Genomic DNA, 21,211 nt, shown 5'->3' with positions numbered 1-21,211 from the left:
TCTTCTGCGGTCCTCCTGGGCGGCTAGTGCCTGTGGGCCTTCCAGCTCTGCGGAGAACTTCCTTCTCTCTACCCCACCCCCACTTTTTTTTTTCCCCATACTGAACTCCTAATTAAATTTAACAGTTTCAAGAGTTTAAACTGTATACCTTTTTAATTGTGTCCTACTTTGTATTGGCTGATGCACAAGTCTGAAAATGGATATTACAGCTTTTTATGATATAATATCACCCTAATTGGTGCTTCATAGGCCGTGGCTGAATTCTTTTCAATTAAGCGCTAACATACAGTAACTGTTTCTCTCTGCAAATGCTGGAAAGCCATTCACAAGAGAGGACTGGTACTGCACAATTCCAAAGTACCTTAATGTGTCAAAAATGTTTTGTGAAGAAAGCTACACTGTAAATGCAATCACCTACATTGGTGTTCCCATTGTTCACTGGGAGTGAAAGTATTGCTAATTGTCCTGCGTTTTAGCTGGGTTTTTAAAGCATTATGTAGTAAGTACACCGGAGGGTCAATTTGTGAAGTGAAATACTTAGCATGCAAAGCGTAATACAAGATGCTGTGTAATACTTGACCTCTTAGCATAATAAATGTAGCAGTGAAACGCTGTGCATTCAGCATTCACTGAATAGAGCCTTCGCAGTGGAACAAAACCAGAAAATGTTCTCTTCATTCCTTTTTTTTTTTTTCACTAAGCGAAAATTATTCTTTATAATGGCCATTGCAGCAATTAGCTGGCATTTGGTAGAATAAATGTGCAGAAATAGCAATTTCTTATTTTAAATGAGATTTTGTATGGAGCCTGCAAATTACTTGAGGTATATGAATAATTGTGCCTTAGCTTTATGCTACAGAATAGGGTGTGGGTGGGTATAAAGATTTCCTATTTGCAGTTAAATGTTTAGACATTTTATTATTTTAATTTCACTCACAGTCTGCCTGGACTGACCCTGCTTTCCCATTGATCATTTCGTGTGCACTTGGAAGCAAGTGTGCAGATGGCGGGAGACTCCCAATTAGTGCACCATGTTTTTTATGAATGTGACATGTAAGTGCAATCAGGTCCCCTCTGGAGGCAATGGTGGTGTTGATACTTTGAGTTTCTAAATCAATACAATTTAATAATCTGCATGGAATGAATGTTTATCAATATTCTCTGTGGTCAAATGCAATTGGAAACTTCATTAAATTTTTATCCAAAGTTTTTCACCTTATTGAAATGCATTCTTCCAGGCATTCATGATTCATCTAATTAGCCTTAAATAGGGTATTTTTTTTCTTCTCTCAAAGTGATTCAGTTAATTATGTCCATATATTCATAATTACAAGGTGGATGAGTTTGGTAAAACTGAAATTATGAAATCTGCAGAGAGATTCTAAGAGGTTTAGGATGTAGAATATAAAAAAGGAATGAGTAAAAGTCAGAGCAGTGAAATATTTTGTTTTAATCCCCCTTAGCCCACCCCACTCCAACTGCTTTCTTGTGGGGTTTTATGTATTTATTTTTTTCACTTATCATTTGTAATCCAACAACTTGCAAAAATTGATTTGAAGTAAGCTCATCGTGAATAAACATAATAATAAAGCAAACACTACAAGAATACTTGAACAATGTGTCAAGTTATTCTAGAAATTTTTAAGATAATATATAATCATTTAAAGGCTAGCTGTTCAAAGAAGAGTTTCTTTCACCCACTGACCACTTTCCTGAGTTCTCTGACCAGATTTAACTACTTTAGCAGGTCTCTTATATGTTCTCTTTCACACTTCTAAGTCCTTTCTTCTTATTTCCATCCTTCACTCATTTTATTTGCATATTCTAAGTATTCTATATAATATCTTAAGTTTCAAGCATTTTATTATTTTCCTAGGCACTTTTTCTAGCTCAATAACTTTTTTTGGTCTTTAAAATTATGTTTTGGGATTATTTTTTAGCTAAAGGAAAGAACAGTCTCTCCTAATTTTTATTTTACCTAAGACCTAACCACACACGACTTTTTACTCAGACCATCGAGTGATGCCAAAAATTCCTCTGCCAAATGCTATTATGAAGGCAACTCATTAGCAAATGACCTAGCTCATCTGTGAAATCCAACCTGTGATACTGCAAAATTGGAAATAGCCCCAATTAGTTATTGTTAATCTAATCTGGGTAAATGATGTTCTCACAGAGCAGCAGATACCAGGCCTCTATCACTTTACAAACAAGGCTTGTTTGCTACACTCTCTCACAACAAGCCCCAGGGAGGGTACTGGGTCATTGTATTATTGCCTTTGCCCAAAGGTCATGCTTAAGAACTTTAACAAACTGCATAGCCACTGGCCAGAAAAAATTGCGCCTGATTTCTGTTCTATTTTCACTTTTTTTTTTTAAACTAATGGAACAAATAACAAGTCACAATTAGAGTTTTACCATTCAAGATGATTTATAGTTGACCCAGGTAATTGACTGCAAGAATTAATCTATTTTAAAATTGTATATATAAAATGAAAGACTGTGAGTTATAACATTTTTCTTTCTAATTATTCCTTCCTGAAATGTTTCTACTGGACTTCCTAAAGAACAATGTAGTGGAGTGGACTAAGGGTAAAGTTTCATTCCTATCTTTGTGGGGTATATGCAAGGGTTATAAAAATAACAGTGTAATATATTGGTATGTTAGAACACAGAAATGTCAACTGCATTTAACTGCATTTTCATACTGTGTGCGTGATCAATTGCTAAATTGTGTCTGACTCTTCCCAACCCTGTGGACTGCAGCCTGCCAGGCTCCCGTGTCCATGGGATTTTCCAGGCAAAAATACTGGAGTGGGTTGTCATGTCTTCCTCCAGGGGATTTTCCTGACCCAGGGATCAAATTCGCATCTCCTGCGACTCCCGCCTCAGCAGGCAGATCCTTTAGCTCTGCTCCACCTGGGAATTCCAAATGTTCTAGTCATGGTGATCACCTGGGTAATTCTTCCCCCTCCCCCCACAAAACACTTGTTTCAATTTGGTCCACGGCTTCGGAGAGGGCTCCAGGGTGGTTAAAAAGACTGCCTCGTGGCTGCAGAGAGAGGCTTCAAGCAGAAGCCCTGACATCAGAGGGTCTCCGAAGGAAGCTGGGCTTGGAGGCTCCCAGTCCTGCCTAAGGGTGAGACTTTCAAAGAGATACTTGCCCAGCCCAGACTGGGGACCAGTCAGCCTGTAGAGGTTAGTCACGTGGTCTCCCATCTTCTTGATGAGTTTCACCTGCTCTTCCACGAAGCAGCTTTCCAGAAAGTCGGAGGTGGAGGTCTGGTGGGCTGAACCCAGGCTACACAGATCTGAAAGTGCCTGGTTGAGGTCCTTCTCCCTGAGCATGGCAGCTTCCATAGTGTCCTGGGTTTTAACCCCACTCATTTTGAGATGGCTTTTGCACGTCCTGGAAGACTGCGTGGCAGCAGTACTGGTTTTGCATTTTCAAGAGACACTTGGCACCCTGGTGCTTCTCCTCGTCCAGTTCACGGAAAAGGTGGTCCCACGCCATCCAGAACCACATCCTCCCGGTGGAAACAGAAGCCTGGAGAGAGGTAGGTATGGGAGACCTGTAGGTGTATATTGACCGTGGCCTCCACCTCGGTGGAATAATTCTGACAACCTGGAAGCTCATGGTGATGGGTAATAAGGAACTACGCTCAGAAAACTGGCTGGTCCCAGTGGCCAAGGATGGTTGATTGGCTGATTCCGAAGGTTACAACTGTTGAAAAGGATGGAGGGTGGCCTGAGGCTGGAGTAAGGGGCGTCCCTGGCGTCTGTTCTGTTCAAATATTGTTGAAACAAGGGACAGAGCTGCAGGACCAAGGAGTGCACTACTGGATAATTCTTTTCATTATCTCATGCCATGATCAACTAACAAAATCTTCACCACATCCTGAGAGGTACACAGGGGGGGCTTTATAGTTAATTAAAAAAAGAAAGAAAAAAGGATGGCACAAGTTGTGAAAATCTGTTGTATGTTAAACTGTTAGTCTCTGCATCATTGGAGGTTTTATATCATTGCCGTAAAAATCGAATGACAATATTTTCACCTTGAATATTTACCAAAGGATGTGTGTATGCTTAGTCATTCAGTTATGTCTGACTCTTTGCGACCCCGTGGACTATTGTCTGCCTGGCTCCTCTGTCCATGGGATTCTCCAGGCAAGAATGCTGGAGTGGGCAGCCACTCCTTTCTCCAGGGATCCAGGGAATCTTCCTGACCCAGGGATTGAGCCCAGGTCTCCCGCATTGCAGGCAGATTCTTTACCATCTGAGCCATCAGGGAAGTCCTTACCAAGGGATAACCTCTTTCAAAAACTGAGTAGAATACATATGTAGGGGATGCTTTCTGTTTTAACTGTCTACCTTAATAAAGAAGCTTTCTTGTTTCCCTAGGAAACTCCCAAGTAAACGCCTTGAGTTTCCTTGGGAAACTTCAGTGAAAAGTATCTCATTGTAGTTCACTCAAACTAATAGATGACTCTCTTCTGTATCTGTTCTCCTACCTCCTGACTTCACTGGGCATTCTCTTTGGGGATCTCTTCATTCCCACGTCCGGTTGCCTAATTCCTTTTCCTCGTTCAAGTCCTAGGTTAAATGCTGTCTCCTCCATGAAGCTTTCTCTTGTCCTACTAAGAAGGAATCTGTTCCTCTTCTGAACTGTGAGAGCAAGTTGTTTTTCAGCCTCTCTGTTGTCTTTATATATTTCGTCACCCTGTAGACATCTTGGGAGGATCCAGTCTAAACCAGTTTCGTGCCTTACACATTGTGAGTATACAGTAAATACCTCGAGTGAATAAATTTTACTTGCAAGATTCTTGTTATTGATCCATCATTGGTGGTGATTTAATTGCTAAGTTGTGTCTGACTCTTGAGCAACCCCATGGACTGTAACCTGCCAGGCTCCTGTGTTCATGGGATTTCCCAGGCATGAGTACTGGAGTGGGTTGTCATTTCCTTCTCCAGGGGATCTTCCCGACCCAGGGGTAGAACCCAGGTCTCCTGCATTGTAGGCAGCCCTCTGCATTGCAGGCGGATTCTTTATCAACTGAGCCACCAGGAAAACCCGTTATGATGGCAAAGAGCTGTAAACAAAGAGCCCCCAAACTTTCAGGTACACACACAGAAAGTCCCTTGTGCTCTGTTGTGCCTCATTCCTTGAGAAATAACCAGATTCCTACAAGTGCCCCTCTTTCTAGGGCAAGGAGGTTGTGTGTAATATAGGTGACACCATGGGATTTCTCACTTAGTACCCTTGTTTGGTTAAAGATAGATTAAACTCTATAATGTCTATTTGCCATTCAGCTTATTAGGCAGGACTAGTCAGTTTATTTTAAAAATTATGAAAGCTAACTGAAAATGTTTGAGGGTTGTGTGCCAATGTTATAAACATTGGACTTTATAAACATTGTCTCATTTGTTCGTCACAACATGACATGAGGGAGAAGCTATGTCACTGGGAGGGAACTAAGCTGAGCAGCTGGATGGCTTTCCCAAGTTATATACTATAATTCTGGGAAAGAGCAGGAGGAGGACCAAGGTCTGTTTCAATCCATAATCTGAGCTCTTAATACTTCTTCCTTTTCTCTAGCTTCACAGTTTCCTTTGACTCCTCTCCTAAGTGAACTTCCCATGGAACACTTGAACTCAGTGGGTGTTTGTACACCTTTATGGGAACTGCTTACCCAGAGCAAACCAAACTCTAAGGGCTCTGGGCGATAATGCTATGGATGTCAACCAAAAATAGCTTACCTAGAAATCTCATTTCTACCCAATTTATATACTGTGGGTGGTCTAGGGGGGGCAGTTAGGAAATGAAAGGACGCTGAGAGAAGGCACAGACATTTCTCTTGTGGGGAAGGTGCTGTCCCACAGTAGATCATGGAAATAGTTGATGCAGGGACGTGGGCTCAGGTGTGAAAGAGATGTTCCCCTAGCCCACCTAGGAGCTGTGGCTCTCAGCCTGGGATATGCCAAGATCCAGACGCCCTAAGCCCCAGTGTGTGTGCAAAGCAAATCAGTGCTGATACGTGGAGCCCAGAACAGAGGTCTCAGAGAAGCATTCGGCTTAGTGTTAGGAGAGAAAGACCAGCAATGCCCTTTACCAACCCAAATTTTCCAACATGAAGGCAAGAGAAAAACCAACACTTACTCAAAATAACAGGCAAAAACCCATCTGATAAACCCTGCCACAATATTTTCTTCAAGTTTTACTTATTGAACATTCATACTAGTGGTTCTCAAATTTTACGATGTAAAATTACCCGTGTGTGTGTTTAGTTGCTCAGACGTATCCGACTCTTTGAGACCCTTTGGACTGTAGCCCATCATACTCCTCTGTCTGGGATTTTTTTCAGGCAAGAATACTGGAGCGGGGTACCATTTCCTTCTTCATGGTATCTTCCTGAGCCAGGGATTGAACCCACATCTTCTGTGTCTCCTGCATCACAGGCAGATTCTTTACCCGCTGAGCCAACACCTGGAGGGGGTGTGGTTATTAAAATGAATAGACCCAGATCCTTTTCCTGTAAAATATTGATTCTATGAGTTTGGGGTGAGTTCCTGGGCTCTGCATTTCAGACCACCCCCAGAAGAGAATCTCATGTCCCTCATCAGAGAAGTAAATTCTGAGAAAATAAGCCTGAAAATCAGGCAAGTGCTGCAAGAGTTGATGTTCTGTGGGGTTATTTAGGATGAAGCTAATTAATAACAGTCTGTAGGAATGCTTGTCTTTGGAGAATTGGTGATGGCTGACAATGCCTTCAGCTACTGCCAGTAAGTTTCTCACTCTTCAACAAGAAAAACTTGTTCTAGGGAAACTCTGAGACAGAACCAAGGGTGGGGTGAGGGACACAGAAGCCCTCCCTGTGTGGGTGAGAGGGCACATACCTGTGCCCTGGCCGACCTTAGCTGGGCAGGCCTCCCAGACACACACTGCAGGAGGCAGGTCAAAGGACCCCTTAGCTTCGAGGAGGATCATTCTCCGAGGGCTCATCGAATCTGAAGTCTCAAACAGTAGATCATTCCTTCAACAGTCACAGGGGCCTCTTCCGGATCCATGCTGTAGCTGTGAGCCTTGCACACACTTTTCTCTCTTCCTGGAAGGCGACTTTCCCTCAGCTTTGCCTGGTTAATTTTCAGCTTCCGGACCTGGCCTCCCTAATGAGGCAGTTCCCCCACAATATGCCTTCCTGATATCATTAACCTAATAGGATTCCTTGATTCATGCCTGTCTCAGTTGTAAGCTCCATGAGGGCAGGGGCCAGGCTGTTTTATTGTTATTTTTTCCAATATTTTTAACTCTGAGTCACTTATAAAAATAATTTGCTGAACTCCAGTTTTTGGAGTTATTGCTTCATTTAGCAATGTACTAGTTCAATAGAGTAAGTTATTTTTCTGTTATAAATTATACAGCCAGTTGTATTGGAGAGAATATTTTAAAAGTTTTTGATTTCCGTAAAGGTTTAGTTGATTGGTTTTAACTTTTTAGGGAATTTTAAGGAATTTCAAGCATTTTAAGGAATATTGGATTGTTAAAAGCTCAGGATTATAGAATGGTTTAGCCTTTTAGAGTATATATCAAATATTCAAGAAAGAGTGATTAATAACCAGTAACCAAAACTTAGAGATTAGTACCCCAAATCTGACATTCATTCCTTTAAGTATGAAATTGCTGAAGAGGAATTCAGAGTAACTGAGTTCACATGAAATGCAGGGATCTTAGACACTAATTGCTAGTCATATAAAATTAAGGTAATATGCCATTTGAAGGATTGGTGAAAGAGTGTAAAAATGTTTAAAGAGGAATCCTAAATGATATTCAGAAAAATGGGGAAACTAAGTCAAGAGAAACAATCTCATCTTATGTGTAATGCTGAAATTTAAAAATTTAATTGCTAGAAACAAAAGTCTACCTTGCCACCAAGCAATTGTAAGTGATAGTAAGAGTGAAAGTCACTCAGTCTTTGAGACCCCTTGGACTATACAGTCCATGGAATTCTCTAGGCCAGAACACTGGAGTGAATAGCCTTTCCCTTCTCCAGAGGATCTTCCCAACCAGCCGGGTCTCCTGCATTGCAGGTGGATTCTTTACTAACTGAGCTATCAGCGAAGCTCCGGCAATTATAAAAAGATTGTTAATTGTGGTTATATTTGAAAAAAATTAGACAATTATGGAAATTAGAAGTATGCAGGTCAAGAAGCAACAGTTTGAACTGGACATGGAACAGCAGACTGGTTCCAAATTAAGAAAGGAGTATGTCAAGGTTGTATATTGTCACCCTGCTTATTTAACTTATATGCAGAGTACATCATGAGAAATGCTGGACTGGATGAAGCACAAGCTGGAATCAAGATTGCTGGGAGAAATATCAATAACCTCAGACATGCAGATGACACTACCCTTATGGCAGAAAGGAAAGAAGAACTAAAGAGCCTCTTGATGAAAATGAAACAGGAGTGTGAAAAAGTTGGCTTAAAACTCAACATTCAGAAAACTGAGATCATGGCATCTGGTCCCATCACTTCATGGCAAATAGATGGGGAAACAGTGAAAACAGTGGCAGACTTGATTTTTTGGGCCCCAAAATCTCTGCAGATGGTGACTGCAGTCATGAAATTAAAAGATGCTTGCTCCTTGGAAGAAAAGCTATGACCAACCTAGACAGCTTATTAAAAAGCAGAGACATTACTTTGCCAGCAAAAGTCTGTCTAGTCAAAGCTTTCGTTTTTCCAGTGGTCATGTGTGGATGTGAGAGTTGGACTATAAAGAAAGCTGAGGGCCGAAGAATTGATGCTTTTGAACTGTGCTGTTAGAGAAGACTCTTGAGGGTTCCTTGGACAGCAAGGAGATCCATCCTAAAGGAAGTCAATCCTGAATATTCACTGGAAGGACTGATGCTGAAGCTGAAACACCAATACTTTGGCTACCTGATGAGAAGTACTGACTCATTTGAAAAGACCCTGATGCTAGGAAAGATTGAAGACAGGAGGAGAAGGGGACAACAGAGGATGAGATAGTTGGATGGCATCACCGACTCGATGGACATGAGTTTGAGTAAACTTTGGGAGTTGGTGATGGACAGGGAGGCCTGGTGTGCTGCAGTCCATGGGGTCACAAAGAGTCGAACACGACTGAGCTACTGAACTGAAGATTCAATTTTTATTTTCTAGCAAGGGAAAACTAAGGTACTTTTACATGGTTGTAATGCATCAAAAACTCTAAAATAAAAGGGCACATGTGTTCAAAGTTGCATAAATCAAGTCAAGAGGCTTATAAGGAATTGGCAAGATTAAATGAATGGCAGAAATTTAAATTCGATTTACATGTTACCATAAAACTGAAGTTTACAAAAAAGGATTTAAACCTTCGTTAAAATTTCTAAAATGCTAAAATGGTAGGTAAAACTAGAAATGAGCTTGGAAATAATGAAGCAACAGCATCATATACTGAAGCCAGTATTCATCTTAGGAAACTGACAAAAATAATCCTAGAAAGCTAAAGAGTTGACAAAAGTGTAGATGAGTTGAAGAAATCTGTATAAGGCCAAATATTTATTTAAAAAATAACTAAAATTTTGGGTAAAATATGACATTTTATGAATATAAAATTTGTCTATGAGAAGATTAAAGTATCCATAGGTTTTGATACGTTATGGTTCTTCAAAATGCTGTTATAAAAAGCCAATAAAAACAGACCAACTATGAATATCCTATAAAAATTGTGTAAGTTGTATAAATAGTTAAAAGAAACTTGTTTTGATCATTACATTTGGTAAATCTGACAAATTAGTGATTCAGTGTTTGATCATTTGATGAATTAATCTTGCAGGATTGATTTTTGGCTAATGAGTCAGTTTCTTTTCTACAGTTTCTTTTATTTACCGTTTCCAAAACCTGTTGCAGTGCTTGATATGCAGAAGGTGCTCAACAAACAGTGGGGTGAATGAAGGAACTGGGGGTGGAGGTGGGGGTGGGTAACATAAAGGCAAAGACCATCAGGGTTCTTGGTTTCAGGAAGCTTACCTTCTCTATGGAGTGGTGGTTCAACTCTTTTGCAGTTACTCTTTATATGACTATGGGGTGATTTCATCTTTGTGTCGTACTTGTTCTTCATTCATTGGAGCAGGTTTACCCTACTGTTACATTTGATGTTTAAATGGAAATAGAACTTCATTCCACAGAGAGGTGAAGATCTTTTTTTTTTTTCTTTTTAATGTTTTTTTTTTTCTTCTGTCCCCTCAACTCGTCTCCTTGTCCATAATTAGAAGTGAAAGGAAATGAGGTAAAGGTAAACCCACCCCAAACTTAACAGAGTCAACAGATGACTCTAGGCCATGTAGACGGAGAGCCCGGCCCCTCGCGCACAGCCGGCGTCATCCTGAGCTTGTGGGGAGCGCTGTACAGTAAGAGCCACAGGCTTTTCCTGTGCAGTGAGTTGGAATTAAACATGCTAATTTGAGGTCTCTTTCAAGTATTTTGTTTAACTCCATTGGCCTTTAATTCCTTTATATTGCATCATTTAATGTAATGTTATTTATATATGAAGCATGTTATGCTTATTAACCAATGTGCAAAAATCCAAAGTACAGATTTTCTGTAATGGGCTAATTACAGGACTTTAAAGCCACCTACTGAGTTTTGCTGAGCCTCACAACAGGTTCACTGAACTGGATAAATTTATTCAAACGTGTGGAAATGAACCCCATTCTATGTGCAATGGTACTGGGAAAACACACAAATTATACCTCAATACCAGTTTAATGGGTCAAACAGTGAACCTGAATACTGAACTTATCTACATCTTAAACTAGTGGGGAGGCCTGTGGTAAGAAAGGGACGTGCCCATTCAAGGGAGTTTCTCCCTGTTTGTAAACAGTGGTAATAAAACAATAAGCCTGGCAATTAGGAGCCAGTTCTCCACACTCAGGAAACAGAGGTGGGTTGCCTTCCAGTGACCTTTGAAAATACACAACTTTCATAATCCAACCTGAGTGGAATGGAGTGACGAAAGCTCAGCAAACACATCTCAAGCACAGCCCTTTAATCTTTTCTGTGGAGAACGAGAGGCGCCTTTTCTTGTGTCATGGTTTAGGAAGAATTCCGCACAGGGTGTTCAGAGTTAGACACACAAATAAGGTATAAATATGTGGTGGAATTAAACACTCCAAACCAGCTTTTTACCCTTGAGCTTGATCAAACCAACAGGGTAAGCTGATCATGTTAGTATTAATTCTTCATGAATCCATTCTTAAATGAATTTTTTTTTTTTTTTGCATTTGAGAGTTTCAGAGGACTTTATACTCAAACTTCATAGCACAATAATTAGAATTATTATCCATTATAAGAACATAAAAATTGGTTGGGGGTAGGGTTAGGAGAAGAAAACAGAGGCTAGATGGAGGTTTGAGAACCTTGTCGGGGACAGAGTTGAAAGAAAAGACCCTGCTATGTTGCATTATGACCAATGGAAGTACTGTTTTCCAGTAGGTAAGTAAACACACACACACGTGTATTCTTATATGATCATTTATATCCCTTAGCTGAAGATGGAAATAGCAACCCATTCCAGTGTCCTTGCCAGGAGAATCCCAGGGACGGGGGAGCCTTGTGGGCTACCGTCTGTGGGGTCGCACAGAGTCGGACACAACTGATGTGACTTAGCAGCAGCAGCAGCAGCTGAAGATGGACGTTGCTTTTATTATTTAATAGATTCCAGTAGTAGATCTATTAATTTTGTCATGAAAGGGAAAAGAAGGTCATTTCCAAGCCTGAAAGAGTTCCAGTCTTATCCTCAGGGCACCTTATTGACAACGTACAATCCACCCAGTGGCTGACAGTTGGGTGTTGATAACCTAATTCATGCCCATCTTTTTAGGGAGATGCTGGTACGTCAGCTCTCAAAGCAATGAGCCTGGGTTTTCAGAGCTCTCCCAAAGTGCCATGTATACCAATGAAAAGAGAGTTCTCCAGGAAATGAGGTGTGACGCAGGTCAGCTTCGCCAAGACTCTCGGACCAAGAAATAAGAATTTAAATATGAAATACTAAAATTTAACACATGACTGAAACAAAATAAATGGTGTACCAGTGAAAGCATTTGAGGTAATTAATCAATGCTGTGTTTGTACATATCATTAAATATATTATACTCAGTTTAGATTTGATTTCTATGCTCCTTTTATAAAGAGTTAAAAGAAAATACATTTGAATTCACGCTGATACCGAAAACATGCTCCTAGTTTCTAGTTTTTTTTTGGATTTCAAATCATTTCCATTAACAAACAGCTATTTGCCCTCTAATAAAATATGTCATTATGCTTTATTCACATCGCACAAAAGAATCACTGAAAAATCGCCCCAATGATGGCCAATAATTACACATTTTGCTCCTGTGCTAGCGATGAAGAAATCTGTTCATTGGAGAAAGCAGGTGCTGGGGCATCAAGCTAATAGTCAATGTGAGCCATGGTAATTAGCCACTGCGATTGCTAAAATTAACAATTAGCTAACATGCAATTCTCTTTTTTGCAGGCTGCAGTTTACTTTGTATAATCCTTGCATGTTCTTAGTAATTATTCTGACAGCTTATTATTTTTATTTTTTCTGGTTTGAACACAGCTTTAACATTTGCATTGGGCAACCCAAATGTTCAACAGGCAGGGACGAAACAACTGCTTGACTAGGCATTTTTCTGAGGCCACATTTGGTGGTTTTCTTAACTTTTCCTGGTTGGGGAGGGGAGTGGTTAGGGGTGAGAGCTCTGATTCTTTCACAGCTATTGTCTTCTCCCCTCAGGCCTTCCTCCAGGGCAGCACACACGGCATCCAGAAGCTTTTAGAGGGGAAACTACCCAGTCAGCGGCAATTTAAACTTGAGGGGAATGACTCCAGGGATGAAGTGCCACAGTCAAGCTAGTCAAAACATCTTCTTTTCACTCTTCTTCCCTGGAGCGTGTCTTTGGTTAATACATTCGCTGCCCCCCACATGATACCCTCCATCTCCCCTTTTTGAGGGAGAAAATGTAGCATCCTGTGTGGATTGTTCTTGTCGGGGGCTATCAGTTTAGTCACTCAGTCGTGTCTGATTATTTGCAACTCCATGGACTGCAGCACTCCAGGCCTCCCTGTCCATCACCAATTCTGGGAGCTTGCTCAAACTCATATCCATTGAGTCGGGTGATGCCATCCAACCATTTCATCCTCTGTCATCCCCTTCTCCTCCTACCTTCAATCTTTCCCAGCATCAGGGTCTTTTCCAATGAGTCAGTTCTTCTCATCAGGTGGCCAAAGTAGTGAAGTTTCAGCTTCAGCATCAGTCCATTGAATATTCAGGACTGATTTCCTTTAGGATTAACTGGTTTGATCTCCTGTTTGGGGGGCTATACACTGAGGTAGTATTACTGCTGGAGCCTTCCAGTGGAATAAGTCTGATGAAGCCTCAGCCTACATGTGAAAGGAAAAAGAAAAATTAAACAGCAAGGGAGTGATTTGTTTTCAGAAGACTTCTGGGAGGTGAGATGTGATGAAAGCTCTTGTAGCGTTTAAGTAAGATAAACTGTGGCAACAACTTCAGCAAACTACTCTTCCAGACTGTGTTAGTTTCCTATTGTTGTTCAGCTGATAAGTCGTGTCTAACTCTTTGCAACCCCACGAACTGCAGCACGCCAGCCTTCCCTGTCCTGCAGTATCTCCCTGAGTTTGCTCAAACCCCTGTCTATTGAGTCAGTGATGCCATCCAACCATCTCATCCTCTGTCGCTCCCTTCTCTTACCCAGCATCAGGGTCTTTTCCAGTGAGTTGGCTTTTCTCATCAGAGGTCTGGAAGGGGTCGCACTGGGCTAGAATCAAGGTGTCACCAGGGCTGTGTTCCTTTCCTCGCCTTTTCCAACTTCTAGAGTCTACCCACACTCCTTGGGTTGTGTCTCTTCAGAGCCACATTTTCTTTCACTGTTCTTCGGTAGTCACATTTCCTTCTGACCATGAGTGGGAAAGAGTCTCTGGTTTAAGGATCTACATTATTACACTGGGCCCACATGGATGAGCCAAGATCATCTCCTCATCATAAATCCGTAACTCAGTCATATCTGCAGCGTTTTTTTTGCCGTGTAAGGTAACCCATCCACAGGGTCAGGGGACATCTTTGGGGGGGGGCATTATTCTGCCTGTCACACAAACCCATGCAAAATATACATACGGTAGTTAAGTTTCTATTTCTCTACAGCTGTGAGTCATTGCACATTTAATGTCAGGGAACTGGATTATTGAGGAGTGGTGGGCGTTGGAGGCCGGGGGCAGTGGATTTCCATGGCTTCCATAGACAATAACTCTGTATGGCCCTTCTGTGCCAGGTGTCTTAACTAACACAGAACCAGCATAGGCCAGGCTTTGTCCTGTCCCTCCCTCCTAGGCTCCTGAGTTTGGAGGGCCTTTTCAGCCTCTTGATAAGAGGGCTGCCTCTTAGAGCACGGGCATGGCCAGGCTAAGAGCTATCATCATGTGTTCTGTGCTTTATTATGGTGTTGGGCTGTAACATGCTGCTTTACTGTGTGAATGAGTGACATGGATTGCTGTCCATAGAAACTCTGAATACTAGGAAGAAACACCACCCACTGTAGTCCTGACTTCTAAAATGCAGTGATGGGAGAGGCAAAGCTCTGGTGGAAGTTCAGGCCATCCAAGATGGCTGTTCTCTTGCTCTCTGTGCATCCCTCCTTTGCCCAGAACCTGCTTCACCTACATCCTGCTCACCTGACTGACCCTTACCTATTTGCCCCTGCCTCAGCTGGTGATTATCCTAGCTTTAGCTCAGAACTCTCCAATGCTTATCAAAGGGTTGGTGAGGGGGGGGGTGCAGCTTTCTGGTTTCCACGGTAACTGATGCGCCAATCTGATATCAATTTCCCCAACTGGTAACCTCCCCATGCTGCCAAGAGCGAGGACGGCCACCATGTTCTGCCCACAGCCTGGCGGCCAGCAGCACACAGTGGTGGTGGGGTGTCGCTTCAGGACTGCTTCCGACGTATAAGCTCCCCCTAAGTTTTAAACCACTGATATCTCTGTTACTGGTGCCAAGCTTGTTCTTTGGTCTTGGAGCTGGGGAAGGACAGGCCTGATAGACGTTCAGGGTGCAGCCCAACAGGCGGATTTCTGGGAAGTGCTGAGACCTCATCTGTGTAGGGTATGACCCGGTTGTTGGGGCTCAGAAGGGCTTCTGCAGACATGAGGATAAGCCTGGGGAACCGGACCTTGGGGCTGGCTGTGGGCTGCAGAGGCTGAGGAGGGCCAGGCTTTGGAGGAGAGGTCAAGGAGGTGAGCAGTGGCAGAGGCTGGGGCCAGACTTGCGGTGGTGAAACATAGCAACGTGTTGTTTGTTTAAACGGGAGGAAACTGGAATGAGCAGAGTCTGCCCAGAAGAGTGAAGCAGGCAGGAGTCAAACATCCAGAGAACAACCTGCTACCGAGTTGAACTGAGGTGAGATCTCACCCAGTCCCAAATGTTCCTGGTCAGGCAGCAAAAGAGGTGGGGGGTCTGAGATGTGCCTTGGCTTAAGAAAATCTCTCCAAAACAGAAACGCGTTGGATTTTTTGCTTTACGAGATAATTCATCAAATTGGTTGTTGGTATAGTGAGCTCCTCTGGTATACCTGAAACAGAATTCTAACCACAGAAATTGTACTGCGCACTCCCAAAAGCATATCTGTTGCATAAAGTGAGCCTCACACACAAGCCAAGATTCTTGAAAAATAGCAGACCAAGGGAAATTTGGAGCCAGAGCTTAAGAATGTTTTGCTAAAGATTTTAAGGGGTTTGCCTCAACTTGAGAGACTGGCCAAGATATAGAGATGGTATTTTCAGTGGTGTAGCAAGGTCATCAGAATGATAGCAATAAAGCTGGGGAATGTGTTTAAGCAAATATGTGTTCTAATAAGGAGGCATCTCCCCAGAGGACTGTCCTTATTTCACACAAGAACAATTGTAGCTTCCGTAGAGGAGCTACACTGGCTTAGAGCAGGTGTACCACCTTCATTCTCCATGACCCCCACTGTTTTTTTACTGCTGGCTTCTTAACAGTATTTAGGTTATTATTATTATTGATTTACAGATGCCAAGCCACACTGTGTTAGAACATAGTTTTAAGTTCCCAGAGGCAGGCCGAGTAGACTTGGGAATAGTACCTAGACTTCCTAGAATCGTACTCTGAAGCTGGTGTCTCTGGGCTGTGTGTGCACAGTATTGGGGTGAGAGTGGAGTGCAGAAGGTGGTTGGGTAGGCAGGGAGGGATATGGCAAGGGAGAGGCTGGTATTTAGAAAACAGTCATATATGCTTCTCAAGGGGCGAGGGCCTGTGCAACCCTGGGACATGGGCATCACAGAAGATTCTTAAAGACAGGCTTCAGTGAATAAAAATTATTGAACCAGATGCTACCTGGTGGCGAGGGATAGCTGAGGAAAGGGGGAACTGTTAAGGGTCACTGTGTTGTTGCTCTTTAGTCACTAAGTCGTGTGTGTCCAACTCTTTGTGACCCCCATGGACGGCAGCAGCCAGGTTCCTCTGTCCTCCACTAACTCCCAGAGTTTGCTCAAATTCATGTCCACTGAGTCGGTGGTGCTGTCTAACCATCTCATCCTCTGCCACCCGCTTCTTCTTTTTTTGCCTTCAATCTTTCCCAGCATCAGGGTCTTCTCCAATGAGTTGGCTCTTCACATCAGGTGACCAAAGTATTGGAGTTTCAGCTTCAGCATCAGTCCTTCCAATGAATATTCAGGGATGATTAAAGGAAATGGAAGAACAGGGCGCTAAGTAGCCAGGAAGAAGACTACTCCCCTCAATTTAGATAGTTTTTGTAAGTGAGGTAAGCAGTCAAGTTTATGTTTGGTAAAATTACTTATGTGCCTATCTGTCAAGTGCGGCACAGGACAGGAATCATAGTTCCTCAAGTTCTCCAGCATAAGAAACTTTAGACCCAGCCTAGAGCACTTCGCCAGAGAAGGAAATGGCAACCCACTCCAGTGTTATTGCCTGGAGAATCCCAGGGATGGGAGAGCCTGGTGGGCTGCCGTCTATGGGGTTGCACGGAGTCAGACACAACTGAAGTGACTTAGCAGCAGCAGAGCACTTCACCGGGGAATGCCATGCCTCACAGATTGTAACCAGAACCACCCCACCTTTGCCCACCACCTGCAAGCGGCTCTGCCATCATCCTTCAGCCTCATTCTCTCACACTTTGTACTGGGATGTAGTTCACTATTACATGGAGAGGCAATGGAAATTGGGTAGGTCACCTTAGGGAAAGATGGCAGTAGAAATGTATTGTAAGTCCATTCATATCGATGGTATCCACTTCAGGACAACATATCAGGTAGAAAGAATAATAGCATGGAAGAGGATGTAGGGGTGTGGTGTGTGTCTGTATTTTCTAGGGACCCTCAGAAAATGTTTGCTCTTGGTTCTTTTTCATTCGGTGTTGTTCCCAGTGTTTATCGACACTTAGCTTCCTCCTCTTTCATTCAGTACATAGTTTGGTAAGTTTGCGTTTGCCCCTTGTTTCAAGCCAGGGTGACAGAACAATGTTTTGTCTATGGGTTCCATTTTTCCAATGCACTCTTTGCCGCTGTCTTTTCTTCCTCCCAATTACTGATCTTAGATCAAGATATCCAGCATTTTGTCATATGCTTAGTAATGTTCTGCACATCTTGAGGTTACCTGGGTAAGGAGGTCATTGGGTTCTTATCTGACCCATGGCTTATCAGTCTGTGACTGATGGGCTGCTTCTTATAGACTGCCCAAATCCTGGAGATATGTTGCCTGCACAATAAAGCCATGTGAGAGGCGACATCACTGCAAAACTTTACCACTATGGAAACAGGAAATACCACTTATATTAGATCAGGGAAAAAAGAACCTAGCATCAAAAATTTAGGCTTGGATTCACTAAGTCCATATGTCCTAATCCTAATTTAGGTACTATCTGGGCAGTGTTGATAGCAGGCTAAACACTGCAATAGCTCAGTGAGATGCAGAGTCCAGTCATACAATAAAATACTATTGATTTTATGTCTCTCAGTAAAACATTAAGCAGTCCAGTATTTTATTGAGACTTCTAAATGTGGAAATCTAATTTTAAATCTTACCCATTAAATGTCTCTACACTAGTGTTTTGGATGATCTAATGAGTGGCACCATTTATAGGCCATAAGGTTATAATCTGAATTTTTGAACTGTAAAGAAAGTACCAGTATGCTGACTAACTAATGAGCTTTTTAATGATGGGAAATAGATAAAGCTTAAAATGCGGAATGCTTATCAAGGACCTCAGACAATAGCAAAGTGGAGCAATTTAGAAGTACTTACCAGTGCTACTGCTGTGACAGTGAGAAGTGAACTATTTTCTTTCATTTTAAAGCACTGCTTTTCATACATGGGAGTAATTTCTATATTTTCTTAACTAAAATTAAATGTCCTGATATAATCCCCTTTTCAATAGAGTTCAAAATATAAATAACCTATTGATGACACTTGTGATAAAGTGAAAGAAAATGCCTTTAAAAGCAGGGAAATATCTGAGTATCAGCATGGGATGATGGCTGAGACTTCACTCAGGGAAGGTCTTCCTTGGAGCAGCTTTAAACACAGGCGTGCTGCCTGGCGAGGCTGGCGGGCCCTGGGTGGGCTGACCCAGCATCACCCCCACAGGTGACTTACAGCAAGTGTGCACTTCCACAGAGAGTGTCTGAGGCTTGCCTGTGACTGCCTTTGCCCTTGTATTCCGCAGCATAAAAGGAATTAATATAATAACACGTTCTTTTGTGGAGGCTCTATCTCAGGACTCCAGAACATGGCACCCGGGCATCTCTGGGATATGGGACCAGCCTAGGAAAGGTGAACCATTTCAGAGCACCTGGGTCCACAGGCTGCTCTTGGAGTCTGAATGTGCACCCTCCTCGATTTAAAAACTCCAAGTCCAGGGACTTCCCTGGTGGTCCAGTGGCTAAGACTCCTGGTTCCCAAGGCAGGGGAACCGGTTCGATCCCTGGTCAGGGAACTAGATTCCACCTGCCACGTTAGGCAACTAAGACCCAGTGCAGCCAAATAAATAAATAAATCCCCCCAAATCATAATGAGATGGATCCACCAATTAAAAAGAAAGTCTAAATTTCCATGCTGCTGTTTAGTCACTAAGTCTTTTACAACTCCATGGACTGTAGCCCGCCAGGCTCCTCTGTCCATGGAATTCTCCAGGCAAGAATACTGGAGTGGGTGGTCTGCCTTTCCTTCTCCAGGGCATCTTCCCAACCCAGGAATGGAACCTGTGTCTCCTGTATTGCAGGTGGATCCTTGACCACTGAGTCACAGGGGAAGCCCCCAGAATCCCCATGACCAGAGAGTAAAGGAAAGTCTGGGTTATGCTGTCCTGATGGGACTCTGTGTGTTGTTGCTGCCATTGCTGTTGTTAATAAGAAACTAGACTGCGCCTGTCTTTTCCTTCTCAGGAAGTGCGATTTCTAGCTGGCTCATTTAATTACTCTCTATTGGACAATGGAAAGGCCCCCAGAGAGTGGGGCTTTCATGGTATTTGACACATGACACAAACCTGCTGGCCCAGACAGTGTCAATCCTCTATAGGAAACAGGAGAAGTGGAAGGAGCAGTGAGGTTGCAAATCCCAGGGTATTAATTGCTAGAGGTGGTGGGGTCTGGTGGCAAGCATGAGGTCTTTGGTGTGTCAGCCCTGAGTTTGAATCCCAGATCTACAGCTGCCTACAAGTTGCTTGACCTCCAAGAGCCGTGGTTCCTCTATGTCTTATGAGCATGAAGACCAAGCCCAAGGCATGTTGGTTTTGTTTGTTGATTTCAAAAGATAAGACAGGAAGATGTCACTGAGTAAGGTCCTGCCAGAAGCCACCTGGCACTGGATTCTCAGCCAGGATAACTCTGCACTGCCTCCTGTCTCATCTCACTCCTCCTCTTCACTTCCTAACTTCCTCTATTAGCTTTTTTTTTTTTTTCCCCCAATTATCTTTTGGCCATGCCATGGGACTTGCAGGATCTTAATTCTCTGACCAGGGCTTGAAAGTGTCCAGTCCTAACCACTGAACTGCCAGAGAATTTCCTCCTTCTCTTTATTCCCCTTTCAATCCTGAAAATCCTCTTTGATTTGAAAACAAATCACCCAAAACTTGCCACTGTTTATTTTAAGATTATTTGACCAGTAAAATGAAAGTTCTCTCCCATCATTCAATTATAATCTACACTTGGATTTACTTGCCTTGTTGTTATTCAGTCACTAACTCGTGTCTGACTCTTTGTGACCCCATGAATTACAGCACTGCAGGCTTCCTTGTCCTTCCCTATCTCCTGGAGTTTGCTCAAACTCATGTCCATTGAGTCGATGATGCCATCTAGCCATCTCATCCTTTGTCACCCCCTTCTCCTTTTCCTCTCAGTCTTTCCCAGCATTGATGACCAAAGTATTGGAGCTTCAGCATCAGTCCTTCTAATGAATATTCAGGGTTGATTTCCTTTACGACTGACTGGTTGGATCTCCTTGCAGTCCAATGGACTCTCGAGAGTCTTCTCCAGCACCACAGTTCAAAAGCATCAATTCTTCAGCGCTCAGCTTTCTTTATGGTCCAACTCTCACATCCATACACGACTACTGGAGAAACCATAGCTTTGACTATATAAAACTTTGTTGGCAAAGTGATGTCTCTGTTTTTAAATATGCTGGTCTAGGTTTGTCATAGCTTTTCTTCCAAGGAGCAAGCATCTTTTAATTTCATGGCTGCAGTCACCATCCACAGTAATTTTGGAGCCCAAGAAAATAAAATCTGTCACTGTTTACATTTTTCCTTACTTGCCTTAGGCAAAACCTTAATTCAGGATTCCCAGCTAGAACACAGAACAATCAGCTACATCTGAATTTCAGATAAGAAATAAATTTGCAGTCTAAGTGTGTTCTGCATAATATTGGTATTTTTATTTGCTAAATTTGTCAACCCTAGTTAACTCAATGTGCGCTAAGTTCTCCATGAGAATATCTTGACTTTGTTACTTTCACATCTTACCAATCCCCAGATTGTATTTCTCAAACTGTATCTTATAAATTTGCGTGTCTATAATTAGACTCGTATAATGCAGAGAGGCACGGTTTGCGTGTTTATTCTGCTTTGCTTTTTGCCGGCTCTTCTCTTTCCATGTGTCTCTGCTG

At 42.5% G+C, this 21,211-nt stretch overlaps 1 pseudogene; it reads right to left on the bottom strand.

Annotated features, from left to right (window-relative positions):
- Positions 1-2,937: 2,937 nt before the first annotated feature.
- Positions 2,938-6,985, bottom strand: LOC133234019 (ferritin light chain-like; annotated as a pseudogene).
- Positions 6,986-21,211: the final 14,226 nt, after the last annotated feature.

Source organism: Bos javanicus, chromosome 21 (genome assembly GCF_032452875.1).
Source record: "Bos javanicus breed banteng chromosome 21, ARS-OSU_banteng_1.0, whole genome shotgun sequence".
Lineage (NCBI taxonomy): Eukaryota > Metazoa > Chordata > Mammalia > Artiodactyla > Bovidae > Bos > Bos javanicus.
The sequence above is the reverse complement of the archived record's forward strand: the minus strand, read 5'-3'. Positions and strand labels throughout refer to the sequence as shown.